The sequence below is a fragment of the Anolis carolinensis genome, unplaced genomic scaffold (genome assembly GCF_035594765.1).
Source record: "Anolis carolinensis isolate JA03-04 unplaced genomic scaffold, rAnoCar3.1.pri scaffold_14, whole genome shotgun sequence".
NCBI lineage: Eukaryota > Metazoa > Chordata > Lepidosauria > Squamata > Dactyloidae > Anolis > Anolis carolinensis.
In genome coordinates this window covers 7,482,302-7,504,608 of record NW_026943825.1, presented here as the reverse complement: position 1 = coordinate 7,504,608, position 22,307 = coordinate 7,482,302, and the positions used below count along the sequence as shown (strand labels likewise).

The window sequence follows — 22,307 nt, the reverse complement described above, 5'->3', positions numbered from 1 at the left end:
GTAAGACCACCTAAAGCAGGGGTCCCCAAACTAAGGCCCGGGGCCGGATGCGGCCCATCGAAGCCATTAATCCGGCCCCCATGGCACAAGGACAGAAGGGGGTTGGGCTAAATGGTCTCTTCTTTTACAACCCTTATTATTAATATTAATATTGAGGCTGGGAGGCCATCTGTCAGGGGTGCTTTGCTTGTGCTTTTGGTGCACAGAGGCAGAAGGGGGTTGGAGTCTATGGCCCAAGGGGTTTCTTCCAACACTCTTCATTATTATTATTATTGACACGACGACGTTGTATGACACAGCAAACAAGATAGTCATGCTGGATTTTGTATCACAAAACCACAAGTCGAACACTTCCCAAGAGTCTAGGACTGTGTGATGTATTTTCGGATGATGCGTGCAGATCCCAGTAAGGTGGCCTTTTGCAGTTGGCAGATCGTAATTTTGTCAATGTCTATTGTTTCCAAATGCCGGCTGAGATCTTTTGGCACGGCACCCAGTGTGCCCATCACCACCGGGACCACCTGCACTGGTTTCTGCCAGAGTCTTTGAAGTTCAATCTTGAGGTCCTGAGAGCGGCTGAGTTTTTCCTGTTGTTTTTCATCAATGCGACTGTCACCTGGGATGGCAACATCAATTATCCAAACCTTGTTCTTTTCCACAACTGTGATGTTTATTATTATTATTATTATTAACATTGAGGCTGGAAGGCCATCTGTCAGGGGTGCGTTGCTTGTTCTTTCGGTGCACAAAGGCAGAAGGGGGTTGGACTCAATGGCCCAGGGGTCTATTATTATTATTATTTTATTATGACACAGCAAACAAGAACGACATGCTGGATTTCATATCACAAAATCACAAGTCGAACACTTCCCAAGTGTCTAGGACTGTGTGATGTATTTTCGGATGATGCGTGGCGTGCAGATCCCAGCAGGGTGGCCTTTTGCAGCTGGCAGATTGTAATTTTGTCAATGTCTATTGTTTCCAAATGCCGGCTGAGATCTTTTGGCACGGCACCCAATGTGCCCATCACCACCGGGACCACCTGCACTGGTTTCTGCCAGAGTCTTTGAAGTTCAATCTTGAGGTCCTGATAGCGGCTGAGTTTATCCTGTTATTATTATTATTATTAACTTTGAGGCTGGGAGGCCATCCGTCAGGCGTGCTTTGCTTGTTCTTTCAGTGCACAAAGGCAGAAGGGGATTGGACTCAATGGCCCAGGGGTCTATTATTATTATTGTTATTATTATTAACTTTGAGGCTGGGAGGCCATCCGTCAGGGGTGCTTTGCTTGTTCTTTCAGTGCACAAAGGCAGAAGGGGATTGGACTCAATGGCTCAAGGGGTCTCTTCCAATCCTCATCATTATTATTATAATTAATTAATTAATTAATTATTGCTCGGTGGCCAATTATAGTCCGGCTCTCCAACAGTCCAAAGGATCGTGAACTGGCTCCCTGTTTAAAAAGTTTGGGGACCCCTGACCTAGAGCTTCGGAGAGCTTCTGTTCGACCATTTCAAATAATAATAATAATAATAATTTTATTCTCGTACCCCGCCCCATCTCTCCGAAGGGACTCGGGGCGGCTCACATGGGGCCCTGCCCAAACATCACAATATAAAAACAAAACAAAAAACACAAGTTTACAACAATAAATCAACAAAAGCTCTCAGCTTGGGTGTTGATGGCACAATCATCGGCATAGTTTAAACTCTGTCCTTTCTGTCAATGGCCGGTCATTTGTGTAAATGTTGAACATGGATCAAGTAAGCCCAGTCCTCTGCTTCTGTTTTCGCCATCTTCTCTGATCCTGGAACTCGACAAAAAGGCTCCTGTTTTGTAGCAGATGCCCTATGACATGGGTTTCCTATGAAGCGGATGAGGTGGTAATCCTTTGTGACAGGGTTGTGGGTTTTCCAGGCTGTGTGGCCATGCTCCAGAAGCATTCTCTCCTGACGTTTCGCCCACATCTGTGGCAGGCATCCTCAGAGGTTGTGAGGTAATCCTTTGTGATATTATAGTTTTCTCAGGAGGAGGCGCTGACAAGTCTATGAAAATAGCTCCTGTAATCTGTAATCCTGTAATCTTCCTTTCAAAATCTGCATCAATAGGATAGTGTGTGAGAAAATAGACCCATTTCTGAGGCCAAAATGTCCTAAAAAGCCCTAATATATAACAGCAGTTTAACTTTAATCCCTCGCAATAGCTGCAGTGAAGGGAAAAAGTGAGGTTGTGTATGAACTAATGTGTGTTTTTGTGTGTGTGTAAGTGTGTATTCTCCTCAGGCAAGGAGGGGCAAAATGGCGGCCAGAGCCCGGCTTCACAATCCAATCCAATAAATTCCCGCCCAATCTGAAGCCACGCCCTTTACCAATCCGATTGGTTCCCGCTCAGTCAGAAGTCACGCCCCTAATGTGTCCCCACAGTTGCCTAAAGGAGTGGCGCATGCGCTCTCAAGCACATCACTCCATTTCCACCCTTTTTTTTAAGGGCGGGCTATCGAAGCGAGTCCCTATTGGGTGCGGGTATTTTTTTTCCCCGGCATGCATTGCGGCAGCTGAGTATTTAACCCCTTGGAAGGGAAGCGCTTGTCCTTTTCCCTCAGAGCGGATTTTTGGTGAGTATCGGAATGGGGGCGTCGTATAATCCGGTTCCATCCGTGGCCTGGTGGGGTTTTCGGTATTGTAGACCCCGCTATATTTATTCTAGACTGCTTTCCCCGCCGTGTGGTGTTCGTATTATCCTCGATGAGGTTTATTAGGCGCTCCGAATGGGTCCTGGTCGGACATTGTCTTCAGATGAGGGCCTCACGCGAGGCAGGCTTTAACCATAATAAAGGCCGCAATCCTATGTGTTTCTGTAAACCTCTGGCGCTTTAAACCCTATGGAATTTAATTCGAAGTAGGCATGGATGGGTGTTGCTATCAGGGAAATAAGTAAGTGGCTCATGGATTCCATTATTTATATCTAACACCATATTTATTTCCTCTCAATAGATGCAGTGAGGGGCATAAATGAGATTGTTTGTTTTCGTGTATGTGTGTATAGTCCCCATATTTCATATGTATTTATAATGTTAATACACATATTAAATGCTATTATATTTATATATTAACAGTAATATCAAAGATAAAAGGCATCTAACATAGATGTTAGATGCCTTTTATCTTTGATATTACTGTTAATATATAAACCTAATAACATTTTAATATATGTGTATTAACATATAATACTAAATATATATTAAATATATAATTATTAAATATATATATTACATAGATGTTAGATGCCTTTTATCTTTGATATTACTGTTAATATATAAACCTAATAACATTTTAATATATGTGTATTAACATATAATACTAAATATATATTAAATATATAATTATTAAATATATATATATATATAACATAGATGTTAGATGCCTTTTATCTTTGATATTACTGTTAATATATAAACCTAATAACATTTTAATATATGTGTATTAACATATAATACTAAATATATATATTAAATATATAATTATTAAATATATATATTACATAGATGTTAGATGCCTTTTATCTTTGATATTACTGTTAATATATAAACCTAATAACATTTTAATATGTGTGCATTAACATAATATTAAATATATAATTATTAAATACATATTACATGTATGTTAGATGCTTTTTGGCTTTTATATTACTATATTAAAATGTTATTTTTATTTTTATACAGTAGAGTCTCATCCAAGACTCGCTTATCCAAGGTTCTGGATTATCCAATGCATTTTTGTATGTTTTCAATATATTTTGATATTTTGATGCTAAATTCGTAAATACAGCAATTACAACATAACATTACTGCGTATGTTTTTTCTGTCAAATTTGTTTTGGTGCTTAATTTGTAAAATCATAACCTAATTTGATGTTTAATAGGCTTTTTTCTTAATCCCTACTTATTATCCAAATAATATCCAAGGTTCTGCTGGCCTGTTTAGCTTGGATGTGTGAGACTACTGTATATGAGTGTATTATCATTATATACAGTAGAGTCTCACTTATCCAAGCTAAACGGGCCATCAGAAGCTTGGATAAGCAAATATCTTGGATAATAAGGAGAGATTAAGAAAAAAAGCCTATTAAACATCAAATTACATTATGATTTTACAAATTAAGCACAAAAACATCATGTTATACAACAAATTTGACAGAAAAAGTAGTTCAATACGCAGTAATGTTATGTTGTAATTCCTGTATTTACGTATTTAGCACCAAAATATCACAATGTATTGAAAACATTGACTACGAAAATGCGTTGGATAATCCAGAGGCTTGGATAAGTGAGACTCTACTGTATGTTATATATTAACAGTAATATCAAATATAAAAGGCATCTAACATAGGCCTTTTATCTTTGATATTACTATATTAAAATGTTATATTATTTTTATATCTGAGTGTATTGCCATTATATACAGTAGAGTCTCACTTATCCAAGCTAAATGGGCCGGCAGAACCTTGGATAAGCGAATATCTTGGATAATAAGGAGGGATTAAAGAAAAGCCTATTAAATTATTTATTTATTTTATTACATCATTTCTACCCCGCCCTTCTCACCCATCAGGGGTCTCGGGTGGCTTAAAATATAAGCACATAAATAAAAAAAAGTTTAAATAACATTAAAAACCATTAAATTAAAATTAAGAACTTGCATTTAAAAACATACATAATTATACATATAAATATACATTCATGGCTCTTACTGTGTCCACGTGGGGTCTGTCAGTGAGTCATGTGTCTATTGTCTCAATTTGGTTATGATTTTACAAATTAAGCACCAAAACACCATGTTATACAACAAATTTGACAAAAAGTAGTTCAATACATAGTAAAGTTATGTTGTAATTGCTGTATTTACGAATTTAGCACCAAAAGATCACGATATATTGAAAACATTGACTATAAAAGTGCATTGGATAATCCAGAACCTTGTATAAGTGAGACTCTACAGCAGGGGTCCCCAAACTAAGGCCCGGGGGCCGGATGCGGCCCATCGAACCCATTTATCTGGCCCCCACGGCACAAGGGCAGAAGGGGGTTGGGCTAAATGACCCAAGGGGTCTCTTATTCTCTTACAACTTTTTTATTATTATTATTATCATCATTATTATTATTGAGGCTGGGTGGCCATCTGTCAGGGGTGCTTTGCTCGTGCTTTTGGTGCACAAAAGCAGAAGGGGTTTGGACTAAATGGCCCAAGGGGTCTCTTCCAACCCTCTTTATTATTATTAACATTGAGGTTGGGTGGCCATCTGCCAGAGGTGCTTTTGATGCACAAAGGCAGAAGGGGATTGGACTAAATGGCCCATGGGGTCTCTTCCAACCCTCTATATTATTATTATTATTCTTAACATTGAGGCTGGGTGGCCATCTGTCAGGGGTGCTTTGCTCGTGCTTTTGATGCACAAAACAGAAGGGAATTGGACTAAATGGCCCAAGGGGTCTCTTCCAACCCTCTTTATTATTATTATTAATATTAACATTAACATTGAGGCTGGGTGGCTATCTATCAGGGGTGCTTTGATTGTGCTATCGGTGCACAAAGGCAGAAGGGGATTGGACTCAATGGCTCAAAGGATCTCTTCCAACCCTCTTTGTTGTTGTTGTTGTTGTTGTTGTTAATAACTATAGTCCGGCCCTCCAACTGTCCGAAGGATCGTGAACTGGCCCCCTGTTTAAAAAGTTTGGGGACCCCTGCTCTACAGTATTATTAAACTACATATATTTATTGTATCAGAAGCAAAATATATTGCTTATATTAGAATATTGTACTATATATCATTTTAGACTATGTGATTGGATGCGATTATAATACTAAATGTAATTGTTTTTAATGCTTTAATTGTTTACTATGTATTTTTTTAAAAAACTAGTTGGTTTTAAGTTATTGTTTGCATGTTTTCAAGGCATCTAATGGTTGCCATATGGAAGCCGCCTTGAGTCCCCCTTGGGGTGGGGAATATATAATTATGGAATACAATATTATACTACCAATAATACAATATAATATTAATTTTGTATTAAATGTAATGTTAGTAATATTACCATATAATATAGTGCAATATTGTGCTATGCTAATAATATATTGTATGTTCATTTGATTTGTATGCCGCTTTGAGTCCTCTTCGGGGTGAGAAGAGCGGGATATAAATGTAGTAAATAAATAAAGGTAGAAATAAGGAAAATAAATAATAAAATAGAATACTACCTTGCCAGTGAGATTGTAAACAATACAAATATAGCATCCCTACTTCATGGATTTTTCACTTTTCGCGGGTGGTCCTGGAACATAACCCCCACGATAAGTGAGAGAATACTGTGTGTATGTGTGTGTGTATAATCTCAACCAAGACACAAAAGCTGCTCACATTTTAAAAGAAGTGTCCTTTTAAAAGGAGATACCTACAGGAGTGCATTTCCATTGTAGAACTCACGTGGTTTGATACCAAGTGCTCTCAAATTGTAGTTTTGCAATCCCCTTTTGTCTTCTCTGCCAAAGAATGTGGGCCCCCTCCCCAAAATACAAAGCTTGGAATTCTGTTGTATGAATTCTATTGTAGTCAAAACTACAGTATAGATATGTCAAAGGTAGAAAAGTAAATCTGGCCCTTCATTGGGTCTTAATATAAATTTCAGTCCCTTTCCTTAAATGTCTTCCTGTGATGAAACTTTACACAGACCTGTTCTGAAAAGTTCTGTGAAGTTAACCTTGTTTCTGAGAAGACTTCAGATATACTGTCCTTTGTGAAGCTTTGAAATTAAGGATAGTGTGGTCCATGACATTTATATATATTTTTTCTAGATCTCTGGGTTCTACATCTTGTGATTTGTTTCTAAAGGAGGTGAAACCCTAAACATCATCTTACCAATGGATGCCTCTCTGGTACGTTTAAGGTTTTTAAAAAGTGAGACAGGTTTAATGTTTATTCAGAAACTATCTTATCAGGAAGAGAACTGGCTATTTTCACCCATGTGCTTGCTCCAAGTAAATTTTTTCCAATTTGCCTTTATATCCATAGATTCAAGATTCCACGGCTTGAGTTTTTGAGTCGTAAAGGGAAATATTACAATTGCTATTACTGCTTTAAAGGGGCTAAGCTTGCAGTTTTCTATGTCTTAAAAGCTGAGTGGAAATAGCATTTTATTTTGAGGACAAGTGTATGCATACATCCCACTCCTGTTTTTTTAAAGACAGATGAATAGGATATATTAATAATGTACAAAAATAAAATAATTAATTAACATGTTGCTTTCTCCTTTAAGATTCCACTAGTCTGTCTTAGTAGTTGAATGTGCAGTCCTGAGTAATTTGGGTCCCTAAATTGTGCAGTGCAGTTTGAACTGCATTATACGGTCATTGTAGGCTGCTATAGCAGATTGAACTGGATTATGAGAGTTTTACGCTGCCATATAATCCAAATCAGTCTGCATTGTAATGGCAGTGTAGAATGGAGTCTTAGATACATGAGACTTGTGCATGTTTATTTTTGGTCTTAATTGACACTTAATCATTGTCAGTAGGGTAATGAAGTGCTGATCAAAAGTGCTACAGAGATGAGAAACATGAACTCTCTCTTTCTGAAGCTTCAGTGGAGAAAAACATTAGCAGATTCTGAGTAGCACTAGTATCAGTGAAAGAGCAGAGATCCATCTTTTGCTATTTTGTGTTATCTCAGCTACAGCTCCCAAATTCCCCCAACCAGTTGGGCAACTCAGGGTGAAGAAGTGCATAAAAATATATATTTTTCAAGTGTTAATATTGTACCCAAGACACAAGGCAGTTTTGGGGATTGAGTTGTGCAATCCTGATCCTGATTTGGGAATGAATAAAGATGCATTTTGTATATTTACCTCCTCTTTCTCCTCTGTCCTGATTTGTAGATCAAGAACGGTTGGCGTGCCTCCTGCCTTGGCACGTGAGTAGCCAGTTTCTTCTAATAATTACCCGATCATTTACTTCCTATGTACAATGATGTGAATAAATAGACAAGCATATATCTGATATCTCTTGATGTCAGCTTTCTGTCTGAGGACATGGGGCTATCCTTTTCTGGAAGGGTGAACATGACTGCACTTCATTTCAGTTTAATTCCAACTTTATTTCATTTTTATTTATTTCAGGGTATACATTCACAAACAAAGATCCATTTTATTGAAGACTAACTAAGGGTAGGTTTGAAGACTTTCTTGTCTTAAATATAGGACTTCTAGTTTGAAATGATGACACATGTTGATGGACGACGCTAGTCTCATGGCATGAGTTACCAAAGCCCTGATCGAACTGTATTTCTCTGTAAATTTTTCCACCCTTCTTGATCTTTATTGATCAAATCCTCTTTCATTTCAGGACCTAGCATTGCTTCTTGCGTTAGAAGAACTTGGCATCCAATAGGTAAGGAGGTTTGGATTTCTCAAAAGTGATACAAATGTGGGAGTCATAAGTCCAGATATTGTTGAACTATGGCTCCTATGCGCCTTCCCATTAGATAAATTGCTTTGTTTTGATAAGAGTTGTGGTTCAACCACAAAGGGAGGCCCAATGTTATTCATTCATATTGTTAAAACCATCACTCTAGTCCAGTGAGGAAACGCCTTGGATCACTTGTTTTGTATGTAATCTCCAAATGTGTTTCCTGCTTTATATTGCCGTTTAAACAGAGAAAAGCCTAGATTTTTTCCCAAACAAAGAAAAAACCCAACTGGCCCAAGCCCTGTGCCCCTGAGATTATGATACATCAATGTTTTTGTTTGTTTTTAATTGCTTTAACCAGATTTAGCATGTTTACTTGGCTTTGAAGTCTTAATTCAGAATGCAAGAAATACTTGTCTGCTTTTTCAGACGTTTCCAGAGCTTTATCTCCTTGGCCTCAAATGTATTCTGGTTCCCAGTTTCATGATGAATTTGCTTTGGAATCTCGTTCGGCTGAATTTCGCTGTTGAGAAGCAAATCTGAGTCTTTTGGGAACCAGTCTTACAACTACAAAGAGGCAGAGTCTCAACTCTTGACTAAACTGGAGAAGTTTAAAAATTGCTTGATTTTAATAAACATTTAAATGATTACCTGTTCCCCACCCTGGTGTCTTTTGAATGTTTTGGACAACAGCTCCTATAAACCATTATGTCTGAGAATCACATATGTGAGGCTGATGGGGGTAAATTATTGGGGTGATACGGAAACATGATGTATATATTCAATTTTATCATATTTATTTACTGTATTGCTAGAAGTGTTTTATTTAACTTATATATAGTGTGTAATCATGTTTTATCAAGCCTTTTGGTTTGGTACTGTGATAATGGCCTAAGGGCTAATCAGTAAATTTAAATTTACTATCTATTGGTGTTGTCTATAAAGACAGCTGTAGCCCAATACATAAGGAAACGTCAGTGGGGAATATTTATTATTCAAACTTTTATGCCGCCACTCCCCTAGGGCTCGGGGCGGCTTACAAGAACAGGCTAAAATCTAACAATTTAAAAACATCTTTTAAAAACATCAATAACAGAAATCAAAAGCTTGTCCTGAGATTACCTTTGACATGTTAACGATCAAATATTTTTCTCTACAGGATGGTGAGCTTGGACTTGGAGCATGATCCTACATGATAAGAGCTAACTGGTAAGAAATACTGTATGATTCTGGGATGGGTGCTTAATAATTATTAATTACTTATATGTTTATAACTGCTCAGATCACTTCCCCCACTTTATTTTTGCAATAATCTACTTTGATCATTCCTAAAATGTTGGACAGACTTTAGAGTTCATATATGCCTTGGTTGGTCTGGACTATATTTATTGACTACATTTATATCCCGCTCTTCTCACCCCAAAGGGGACTCAGCGGCTTACAAATCAAATGAACAAACAATATATTATTAGTGCAGCACAATATAAGCATTAAATTACTATATTGTACTATATCATTATATGGTAATATTATTAGTAATATTACATTTAATATATAATATATAGACTCCATCAGTCCCAGGAGACACTGGAACTGTAGTTTAAAATACTCAACAATCTCTTTAATTGTGATATGAGCCTCGATAAAAATCCTGGTGTGGCTGGACCTTTCTGTGATTGGTTCCTTACCTTTTCTCCAACTCCTCAGAAGGCCCTTTACGAATATTTTCCTTTGGGAATGGGAATTAACTGCAGCAGTTTTAATGATGAAGCTAACTAGCTCACTTTGATATTGTAATGAAAATTTTTGAACAACTGAAAAACTGTATGCAGTGAGACTAACTAGATTCTAGGTAAGCAAGGACTTGCCAAGGCAGTCGTGTTGTGTAATTATTTTAAAACCTTTTCTTTTTTAGGTGTCAGTCTTGAAGCTACGCAGATGAGAAAGTACATTTCAGTTCAAAGGTGAGAGGCTTCCCTTTGGAGAGATGCTTGCAGTGTTGTTGTTTGTTCCCATCTGGCTCCAGTGATGAGTTGTTTAACCGCCCCAGTCTGATTTCCAATGACTGAGTGGTCCCTCTGAGTTTAGGAGCCTGCTGGGAGGAGTTCTTGCTGCAATTATATTTGTTATTAGTTTATCAGACAGAGCTGGAAAGAGTTGCTTTTGGGCACTACAGTTTCTAAAGTTTCCCAAGGAATAGTGACTTCATGTATTTGACTGCTCATTTGTTTCCTTTTCCATTCCTTAAACATGTTGCATTTAAAATTCAGCTCATCTAAAAGTTTGTATATACCCATCTTGGTTTCTTTAGAGCACGCCTGGGCAAAATTTGGCCCTCCAGGTGTTTTGGATTTTAATTCCTAACAGCCGGTAGGTCCAAAACAAATGGAGAGAGAGCCAAAGTTTGCCCAGGCCTGCTTTGGTTATTGGTTATCGATTGTTGTTGAATTTATGATTTTATGATTTTTATGTTTTAAGTATTCATTGTAATTCAATGTACCTTACATTGTTGTATTTTATTGGTTCATTACTAGGCTTGGCCACCCCATGTAAGCCGCCCCGAGTCCCTTCAGGAAGATGGGGAGGGATATAAGAATTAAGTTATATTATTATTATTTAGATATTTCCTGCTTTTTATCCTAATTGAAATTGGGTTGCTGTGAGGTTTTTGTGCTGTATGGCAATTTTTCAGAGGCATTCTCCTGATGTTTCACTTCTATATAATAACAATAAAAAACTTTATATACCGCTGTATCTCCTCCGGCGACTCAGGGCAGTTTCCAACATTATAAAAACAACGATACAACAATTTAAAAATAATACAGGTAATAAAAATAAATACACAACAATACAATCCAACGAAAAATAAAACTAGTAACAATTGTGAGGTTGTGAGGATGCCTGCCATAGATGTGGGTGAAACTTTAGGAGAGAATGCTTCTGGAACATGACCATACAGTCCAGAAAACTCAAAGCAGAGCAGAGATTCAGGCCATGAAAGCCTTCGACAACACATTGAAATTGTTCGCAATTGAACTCATTTTCCTGTAAACATTTCTGACAATGGGGTTTGGCCCTAAAAGCCCAGACTTCTTTATACATTGGTTTTCCCTTTCCTATTTATAAACCAATATTTATATTCCTTTTTTTTTCATTTAAAGCAGAGTACCCCACTGTGTGTCCAGTCAATCCATGCATTTGTTGCTGCACTAAAATAATATGGCTTCAATATCTTTAGCAGGTAAGAATCTTAATTTTTTAAGTTTAATAAGTTTTAATAAAAATGAAAATATGATACAGGATTGATTTTAGTGTTTTTACAAACCAAGTATCTGGAAAACAAATTTAAGGGGTAATAATAAACGTTTTAGGTCAATCCCAATGATGATCTTTCATACGTCTTACTATCTGTTTTGGGGCTAGAACCTGCAAAGGTTGAACCCACTAGCACCAGCAGATGGGAAAGAGGAAACTTGGCTCCGGAAGGAACAGTCTGATGGGATGTCTCAAAAACATAGGCTTGTCTGAATTCCCATGTATGAATTGTTTCTTTAAATATATTATTTTTGGATTTTCCCCCCCTTCCCCTGCCCACAGATGTATGCGGTCACTGAAGATGGTTGTGGGAAGAATTAATGAGAGAAGAGGTTGTACTCATGGAAGCTAAACCCAAGTTGCCGACATTAGGCTTGCAATGTCCTGTTTGGGATTTCTTCAAGGATTTTCATATTTAAAAAAAATTTTGAGCTTAATATGGTTTTTAGTTTTCAAGATGCAAATCTAATAAACTTTAAAAAAAACATTTGGCAATATGGGAATAGACTAATTGCGTAACTTGGTGAGGTATGATTTTGAACATTTAAACTTAGTATTATTAGGAAAAAGGTGGGAGAAAAATTATAAATTGTAACCGCTGGAAAATTTATTCCTCCATTTAGTATAGGCAAAGATTAGCTAGGAACACACTACATGTTGATGTCTAGCTGCTGAAATGGTGATTGTTATGAGTTTTCTGTGCTGTCTGGCCATGTTTTCCTGAATTTTCTCCTGACATTTCACCCACATCTATAGCAGACATCAGATGTTTGGTTCCTCTGGTTTATCCCTGATTGTCCCTATACTATCCACGAATCCTACTCAAGCTTCCTTCCGCATATACAGTATCTATGCCCAGGTTTTACAGTAATTGTAGTTGACATTATAATTCTATCCTGAATTTTATTAGGTCCCTTTTATTTGAGTATTTTAATCTGATGCTATTTTTATATTGCTGCTGCAGTTCCCCCATCTGTGAAGTTGACTGAATTGTACTTGGTGGTTGATCGATATTACTACTTTTGTATTGCCTTATTGTGTTTTATCTTTTGTATATTGTGTAATGTATTTATGCTGTTGTTTTTGTAAACTATGCTTTGCCCCAAGTCCCCGTGGGGAGATGGTGGTGGGGTATAACGTTTTTATTTTGTTTTATATTTATATTGTCTATATTTAATTCATGGATTGTTTTTTAAACCAATGTTATTGCTGGGCTTGTCCCCATGTGAGCCGCCCCGTGTCCCTTCGGGGAAATGGTGGCGGGCTATAAGAATAAAGTTATTATTGACACAAAGACTCTGCAAATGAGCTATATATGCTGGTGGTGGTTGTTATTATTGTGAGGTCTGTTGGAAACTAGGCAAGTGGGGTTTATATACCTGTGGAATAATGTCCAAGGTGGGACAGAGAAAGAACTTGTCTGTTTGAGGCAAATGTGAATGTTGCAATTGGTCACCTTTCTTAGCATTGAATGGCTTTTCAGTTTCAATGTAGACCATGTTTGTAAAGGTTGAACTTCCCTTTTCTTGTCACATCTTCCTCTTAAGCCTTGTGGCAAAGTCCACAATGGATACTTCTTGGAAACACCACACTTGCGGAATTCAGTCCTGTTGTTGAAATAAACTGCAAATGTGAAATGGTGAAAGTTTGGTATGCCGAGAATAAATCCTGTATGCATTTTTTTTTCGTGAGAAACTGCAAGTCACATCTGGTGTGAGAGGTCATGCAAATGGGGAGAGAAAGGATGTGCTCGCTGTAACCTGCAGTGGTCCTGGGAGGGAGTGACTTGGTGGTTCCTCAGCAATGGGAACTGTAGCCTGATGGTGGAGGGCGAGGGCTGGCTGTGTGAATGGACACCCGTGCTTTTTATTATGTGTATAGATGACCGAAAGGTCCCAGGTTCAAATCCCGGGAGCGAAATGAGCGCCCGCTGTTAGCCCCAGCTCCTGCCAACCTAGCAGTTTGAAAACATGCCAGTGTGAGTAGATAAATAGGTACCGCTCCGGTGGAAAGGTAACTGTGCTCCATGCAGTCATTCCGGCCACATGACCTGGAGATGTCTATGGACAACGCCAGCTCTTCGGCTTAGAAATGGAGATGAGCACCAACCCCCAGAGTCTGTCACGACTGGACTTAATATCAGGGGAAAACCTTTTACTATAGATGATAATATAATAAAAAACTTTATTTATATATTGCTCTATCTCCCTGAAGGGACTGAGGGCAGTTTCCAAAATAAATACAAAACAACATACAATAAAAATACAGCAAATATAATGTATATTCCCCTATGGCGGCTGTGGAACTTCCTCCCCAGTGACATTCAGCAGGCTCCATCCCTTCTGGGGTTCAGAAAAAAACTGAAGACCTGGCTATGTACGCAGGCATGGTCTGAATTAAGGCTCTTGTATAAGGTTTGGTGGACGAATGGCATAAGCACTTTGCATTGTTTTAAACTTTTTATATTGTATTTTTTGACTTTTAATGTTTTAGTTCATTGTGTAACGGCATCAATTGCCACTTGTAAGCCATCCTGAGTCCCCTTGGGTGAGGTATAAATAATTGAAATAAATAATACATTGTAAACAAAACCTAGCAATTTCAGTTAAAATAGCAGTCACAGTCAAAGCCTTCGATCTAGGGAGCGGGAATCCTTGATCAGGGCGGGGCTGGCCTTAATCCATTTTTTAAGGGTAGATAAGAGTTTGTACACGTATCTTAGGGGCAGGCGATGGACAGTGTACCAGAATCTGATTGGAGTGATACAACTTAACTTGATTAAAAACCTGCCGAAACCACCTGGTTTTTAGTTCTTTATGAAAAGTGGGGGCCTGTCTGATCTCTTTAGGGAGAGTATTCCAGAGCTGGGGGCCACAACCGAGAAGGCCCATTCCCTTGTCCCCACCAATCGCACTTGGGGCAATGGTGGGAGTGAAAGAGCCTCCCTGGCCGATCTCAAGGCCTGCACCGATAATAATTTTATTCTTATACCCCGCCCCATCTCGGGGCGGCTTACATGGGGCCAAGCCCGGTCACGACAATATAAAAACAAGCAGTAGAACAAATCAAATCAAACAACAATAAAACAAGTTATACAAACACATACAATACATCATGATAAAATAGGGCCTGAGCCATGTAGGGCTTTATAGGTAAGTACCTGCACTTTGAATTGGGCCCAGCAGTTTATCAGCAGCCAGTGGAGCTGTGAGTTTTCTGGGCTGTATACCCATTGCTCTAGAAGCATTCTGTCCTGGCATTTTGCCCACATTGGCAGGCATCAGAGGCTGTGCGGTCTGGGTGGAAACTAGGCAAGTGGAGTTTATACATCTGGAATGTTTGGAATAATCTCCAAAGATTTGCTGATAATCTGCATTTGCAAGGCCTGTTAAACAAGCTGATTTTCCCAAAGCCTTTCCTGCAGAGTCAATTGTAAACTGCATGGTGTGTGTGTGTTGGGATGAGTGACAGTCAGAAACACTTTTCTGTGGCTGATTTGCCTGAAGCCTTTCCTGCAGAGTCAATAGTAAATACTGCATGTTGTGTGTATATGTGTGTGTGTATATATATACAGTAGAGTCTTGCTTATCCAAGCTTCTGGATTATGCAATGCATTTTTGTAGTCAATGTTTTAAATATATCGTGATATTTTGGTGCTAAATTTGTAAATACAGTAATTACAACATAGCATTACTGTGTATTGAACTACTTTTTCTGTCAAATGTGTTGTACAACATGATGTTTTGGTGCTTAATTTGTAAAATCGTAACCTAATTGGATGTTTAATAGGCTTTTCCTTAACCCCTCTTTATTATCCAACATATTAGCTTATCCAAGATTCTGCAGGCTCAGGGTTTTTTTTCTGTGTCAGGAGCAACCGGAGTTGTTTCTGGAGTGAGAGAATTGGCCGTCTGCAAGGACGTTGCCCAGGGGATGCCCGGATGTTTTGACATCCTTGTGGGAGGCTTCTCTCATGTCCCCACATGGAGCTGGAGCTGATAGAGGGAGCTCATCCGCGCTCTCCCCGGGTGGGATTCAAACCTTGGGAGCTTTCAGGTCAGCAACCCAACCTTCAAGTCACAAGGCTTTTATCCCCTGGGCCACCGGAGGCTCCTGCCGGCTCGTTTATGTTGGATAAATTATACTCTACTGCAGGGGTCCCCAAACTAAGGCCCGGGGGCCGGATGCGGCCCTCCAAGGCCATTGACCTGGCCCCTGCCCTCAGTTTTAGACTTAGGCTCACCTAAAGTCTGAAATGACTTGAAGGCACAACAACAATCCTACTTGATTATCTCATTGGCCAGAAGCAGGCCCACACTTCCCACTGAAATCCTGATAAGTTTACAGTATGTTGGTTAAAATTATTTTTATTTTTAAATATTGTATTGTTTTTTCATTTACCAATATTGTAGTTGAAATATTGTAAATGAATGATATGGTAATAATATATTGTGTATACATATAATATTGATAATAAATATTATAATGTAATACAATATAATATAATATTTATTTATTTATTTATTACAGTATTTCTACCCCGCCCTTCTCACCCAATAGGGGACTAAGGGCGGCTAATAATAATAATACAATATAATAATATTGTATAATATATTAATTATATATTATATATTAAATGTAATATTACTGATAATATTACGGTATAATGGTATAGTAGAACATAGCAATATATAATTCTAATATTGTGCTATGCTAATAATATAATATATTGTATGTACATACAACTTGTAAGCCGCTCTGAGTCTGGGGTGAGAGAGGGTGGGGTATAAATGTAGCAAATAAATATATAAATAAATGATTGTTGTTGGGGTTTTTCTTTTTGTTTGTTTGTTTTTTGCACTACAAATAAGACATGTGCAGTGAGCATAGGAATTTGTTCGTTTTTTATTTCAAATGATAATTTGGCCCCTCAACAATCTGAGGGACCATGAATCGGCCCTCCACTTAAAAAGTTTGAGGACCCCTGCTCTACTGTATATATACATACATGGGTGGTAATCAAAAACCCTTTACTGTTGCCCAATTTTTTGTGACCCCAATATTGCGCTTAAGGCGATCCTGTTTGAGGCGGGAACCCACGGTTTAAGAAGGAGTGCTTTAGCCTCATCCCGCTCCATGCAATAACTCAGAAAACCCTTGAGGACGTAGTCATTTGGAGCCTAGGAATAGGAATCCTTGGGCTGGAAGCAGGAAGGGGTTAAGCGAAGGGACAAGCGGAGACGCTGCTCCATGGAAATGTCCACAGAGAGCTATCTCTTGCGTAACCCACCCTCCCTTGGCTGGCTTCTCTGCGCCCCAGCTGGCCTCCCAGGCTTTCTTTTCCCTCCCTGGGGCCCAGCGTTCCTAAACCTCTTATGAAAAGCCTCCGCTGGCAACGGTCCTCTTTGGCAAGCGGAGATTGGCACGCAGCAGGAGGCGACACAAGCGGGACCGGACCTGTTGCGTCTCCTGGATCGGGCCTCCGGGCCTGCCTTGTGACACCGCGTCCTGCTTCCGTCCCCAAAGAATGCCATGGGTCGCTGCTGGCTAGGCCTGGTGCTTGCTCTGGCGGTGGCTGCCCCCGGCTGCGTTGGAAACGGCCCGCTGGCTGCGACAGAGGTCACGGCGACCCACACGTGGACATCCTGCCTGGAAGAAGAGCAAGAGGACGCAGCAGCACCGGCGGCAGAGCAAGAAGAAGAGCGACGCCTGACGCCCAGATTCAGCAGCTGCATGCTGCGCTGCGCTGCCCAAGCGATGCTCCGAATGGTCGGCACCAAGAAGACCGTCTCCCTCAAGCTCAACGAAGGACGGGAAGGTAAGCCCCCCATCCCAAAAGCCATGATCTTGGGTGACCCCTCCACACTTAGGAGCATTGTGGTGCTCTACAGCAGAGCTTTCCAAATGCATTGTATTTGTGTTCTGCAAACCTCTGTCCATAAAGCAATACATCATATATTTTTTAAAAAATAATTAAATGCAAAGTTGTCATGACATACACTTTTGTTATAATGATTTATGTATGTATCCATATCCCTTATAAGGGATTGATTTAATCTCCGGTGTGCTAGTAAAAGTGAAGTGCTGTATTGCAAAATGATGTATCTCCAAAAAGTGTCACCAACATGAAAAGTTTGGAAAACACTTATGAATGGATGTATCCATTTGCTAGTAATACAAAGAAAGGATTCCCTGAAATGCACAGGCAAGAGGCCACTACAGCTAGAAATGTAAACCAAAGATATGCACTGTACAACAGTAATTAAACCAAAATATAATGTAAAACCGGTCGTGGATGGTGACCAATCTTGGACTTATTTAAAACATCGGGTTTCATAAAAGGATTCACTTACTTGGATGTTTAAATTTGGACTCATAATTAGTGACTTTTTCAGTCCATGTGGAACATGAACTCTGGTGGGCATTGGACACACAAACTCTGAATATAGAGTTTTACTTTCTATGAATGTATATGTGTTGGTAACACATGGATTATATTTTGGTTTAATTACTGTTGTATAGTGCATATCTTTGGTTTACATTTCTAGCTGTAGTGGCCTCTTGCCTGTCCATTTGCTAGTAAAACTCATAAAACTGTTACCTTTTGTTACACTGCCAAAGGCACCTTTTGGAAAGCTGCACATCCCTTATCTTTGTGTGTACAGTAGAGTCTCACTTAAAGTAAAGGTAAAGGTTTCCCCTGATGTTAAATCCAGTCATGTCTGACTGGTTGGTGCTCATCTCCATTTCTAAGCCGAAGAGCCGGCGTTGTCCGTAGACACCTCCCAGGTCATGTGGCCGGCAAGGTCAAGTGTGTTAAAGCACTGAGCTGCTGAACTTGCAGATCGAAAGGTCCCAGGTTCAAATCCTGGGAGCGGAATGAGCGCCCACTGTTAGCTCCAGCTTCTGCCAACCTAGCAGTTCGAAAACATGCCAGTGTGAGTAGATCAATAGGTACTGCTCCAGCGGGAAGGTAACAGCGCTCCATGCAGTCATGCCAGCCACATGACCTTGGAGGTGTCTACGGACAACACCGGCTCTTGGGCATAGAAATGGAGATGAGCACCAACTCCCAGAGTCAGACACGACTGGAGTTAATGTCAGGGGAAACCTTTACCTTTACTATAGAGGATGAGGAAAAGCCATTCTCCCTCGGCTGCCAGTCAGAAGGGTAGGCCCCGCCCCTTTTAGGCCTTGTTCATTTTGTGTCCTAGCAGCCTCCTCAGTTGTATTCCTCAATACTTTTATTTCCCATACCACCACACTTTGCCACAGCAACGCGTGGCTGGGCACTGCTAGTAGCATTTACAACTCGGGAACAAAATTTGTATTCCACTGTGTACTTGTGGACTGTCACTAGTAGGTTTCTCTTTGTTCCTTTTGCAGGCGAGGAGCATGAGTTTTGCTGGATGCTGCGCCTGCGCTGTCAGAAGGGAGAGCAGCTCACCAAAGCCTTTGTGATGCTCGACATGGAGGGGGGCCAGCCGCCGCCTCACAGACTCCTCCTCACCGCCCCTCCTTCCCTCCGCCAGCATTTGCAGGCCCGGCAGGGAAACCGCGGCACAAAACTCTTGAGTGCGGAAGCCTGTGGCGTCCGCTTCGACGTGACTGAGTCCTTCCGCAGCGCCGGAGGAGGCCGGGGGGCCCAGATGTGCGTCAAGGCGGTCTGTCCCGAGGAAGGGGCCTGCGGAGAATGGACGCTGGGCCTGCGCTGCCCGCCCTTCCTGGCCACGTTGTGGCGCAGTCCTCCTCGTCCGGATGGTTAAGGAGACGGGAACGTCGAGAGGTTCAACTCTGTCGCAGAGGACAGCGCCTTGTGACTTGGGAAAGGTGGTGTGTTTCCAGAGTTATTTCCAAAAGGACTTCATTGCTAACACACAGAAGGGATGCCGTTACCAAACATTATTTTGACAATAACGGTATTCTGATGATGACCTGTATAAAGGCACACATGTCGATTGCTTCCAACAACAACAAAACTTTATTTATATACCGCTCGATCTACTGGAAGGGAGTCGGGGCGGTTTACAACATAGCTAAACATTCAGTACCACATAGAACATAAAACAGCACTGTAATAAAACCAATGATTAACAAATACAGTATTACTATATTAAAATGTTATATTATTTATATTTATATCTGAGTGTACAGTAGAGTCTCACTTATCCAACGTTCTGGATTATCCAATGCATTTTTGTAGTCAATGTTTTCAATACATCATGATATTTTGGTGCTAAATTTGTAAATACAGTAATTACTACATAGCATTACTGCGTATTGAACTACTTTTTCTGTCAAATTTGTTGTATCGTCGTCGTTTCACTCGTTCAGTCATTTTCGACTCTTTGTGACCTCATGGACCAGTCAACGCCAGAGCTCCCTGTCGGCCAATTTGTTGTATAACATGATGTTTTGATCCTTAATTTGTAAAATCATAAAATAATTTGATGTTTAATAGGTTTCTCCTTAATCTCTCCTTATTATCCAACATATTTGCTTATTCAACGTTCTGCCGGCCCGTTTATGTTGGATAAGTGGGACTCTACTGTATTACCATTATATACAGTAGAGTCTCACTTATCCAAGTTAAACGGGCCGGCAGAACCTTGGATAAGCGAATATCTTGGAGATTGAGGAAAAGCCTATTAAACATCAAATTCAGTTATGATTTTACAAATTTAGCACCAAAAACATGTTATACAACAAATTTGGCAGAAAAAGTATTTCAATACGCAGTAATGCTATGTAGTATTTACTGTATTTATGAATTTAGCACCAAAATACCACGATGTATTAAAAACATTGATTACAAAAATGCATTGGATAATCCGGAAACTTGGATAAGCGAGGCTTGGATAAGTGAGACTCTACTGTATACCCATTTGAAATAAAACCAGTTCCAAAACTACTCCATTGGGAGTAGTTTTAAATTGTAAATCATACTCATCTCCTAATGCAGCAAGATAAAAGGCTTTCCTTACTTTCCAAGACCTTAAAGGCAGAGTTCCTCAACCAAAGACCATCAGAAAACACATTAATTCAGTGTTCTCTGGAGGTAGGTGAACTACATCTCCCCTAAATCACTGTCAATTCCTCCCAAATCCCTCCAGTGTTTTCTGTTGGCCATGTGGGTTCTGTATTGGAAGTTTGGTCCAGTTCTATTGTCAGTGGGGTTCAAGGGGCTCTTTGGTTGTAGGTGAACTATAAATCCCAACAACTACAACTCCCAGAATGTCAAGATCTATTTTCCCCCAAACTCCACCGGTGTTCAAATTTGGGCATAGTGGTCCAGATCCACCATTGTTTGATTCCATTGGATGTAGGTGAACTACAACTCCCAAACTCTGCCCACCAAACCCTTCCAGTATTTTCTGTCGGCCATGGGAGTTCTGTGTGCGAAGTTTGGTTAAATTCCATCGTTGGAGTTCAGAATGCTCTTTGATTGTAGGTGAACTATAAATCGCAGCAACTACAACTCCCAAATAACAAAATCCCCACTCCCAACCCCACCAGTATTCACATTTGAGTGTATCTATCGGGCGATATTTACATTACGATTCATAACAGGAGCAAAATGACAGTTGTGAAGTAGCAACGAAATACCTTTCGTTAAGATGAAAAGTATTTTCGTGGTAGGTCTGTGGTCTGTTTTGAATAAACAGGAGCACAAATAAAGGACAGACGTGCCACATAGGTGTAAAAAAATTATTTGGTGATATCTGTCTTTCTCTTTTTGTCTTTGTGGAAACCTGAGGATATAATACTAAAAGCGTAGCCTGCTGTAAATAAAAGTATTCCAAAGACAACTATTTTTGTGCTCCTTCCTTCCTCCTAGAACAGTATTATTAGTCATATTACATGTAATATATAATTATATTACTATACTGTATTACTTTCAGTATTATATAGAATTACATACAATATATTATTAGCATAGAACAATATTAGTATTATATATTACTATATATTACCACTATACTGTAATATTAGTAATATTACATGTTTATATATATATATTATTAGCATAACAAAATATTAGTATATGACTATATATTACCACTATACTGTAACATTATTACATGCTTATATATATAATACGTACAATATATTAGCATAACACTATTAGTATATATTATTATATATTACCACTATACTGTAATATTAGTAATATTACATGTTTCTATATATATATATACATATAGTATGTACAATATATTATTAGCATAACACAATATTAGTATATATTACCACTATACTGTAATAGTATTACATGTTTATATAAAATACGTACATTATACTATTAGCATAGCACAATATTAGTATTATATATTATATATTACCACTATACTGTAATATTAGTAATATATGTTTTTATATATATATATATGTACAATATATTAGCATAACACAGTATTATATATTACCACTATACTATAATATTAGTAATATATGTTTATATATATATATAAATACGTACAATATATTATATTATTAGCATAGCACAATGTTAGTATTATATACAGTAGAGTCTCA

The 22,307-nt window shown here is 39.0% G+C and overlaps 1 long non-coding RNA gene and 5 other non-coding genes across 8 annotated transcripts; all 6 read left to right on the top strand.

Moving 5' to 3' along the window:
- Positions 1–2,475: 2,475 nt before the first annotated feature.
- Positions 2,476–13,416, top strand: LOC100551837 (uncharacterized). 3 transcript variants are annotated; one of them, XR_118875.4, is made up of 9 exons: positions 2,476–2,614; positions 6,849–6,929; positions 7,928–7,962; positions 8,168–8,215; positions 8,394–8,438; positions 9,616–9,665; positions 10,372–10,420; positions 11,621–11,697; positions 12,054–13,416. It is a non-coding gene; the product is annotated as an uncharacterized LOC100551837 (long non-coding RNA). The 3 variants fall into 3 exon arrangements; XR_118874.4 differs by having other exon boundaries at positions 2,477–2,614; positions 11,618–11,697; XR_010001335.1 differs by lacking the exon at positions 2,476–2,614 and adding an exon at positions 2,909–2,933 and having other exon boundaries at positions 11,618–11,697.
- Positions 7,593–7,667, top strand: LOC134294431 (small nucleolar RNA SNORD26). Its single transcript, XR_010001340.1, has one exon. It is a non-coding gene; the product is annotated as a small nucleolar RNA SNORD26 (small nucleolar RNA).
- LOC134294432 (small nucleolar RNA SNORD30) lies at positions 8,936–9,004 on the top strand. Its single transcript, XR_010001341.1, has one exon. It is a non-coding gene; the product is annotated as a small nucleolar RNA SNORD30 (small nucleolar RNA).
- Positions 10,214–10,279, top strand: LOC134294430 (small nucleolar RNA SNORD29). Its single transcript, XR_010001339.1, has one exon. It is a non-coding gene; the product is annotated as a small nucleolar RNA SNORD29 (small nucleolar RNA).
- Positions 10,473–10,544, top strand: LOC134294433 (small nucleolar RNA SNORD31). Its single transcript, XR_010001342.1, has one exon. It is a non-coding gene; the product is annotated as a small nucleolar RNA SNORD31 (small nucleolar RNA).
- On the top strand, positions 11,833–11,959 carry LOC134294434 (small nucleolar RNA SNORD22). The gene has a single exon (XR_010001343.1). It is a non-coding gene; the product is annotated as a small nucleolar RNA SNORD22 (small nucleolar RNA).
- Positions 13,417–22,307: the final 8,891 nt, after the last annotated feature.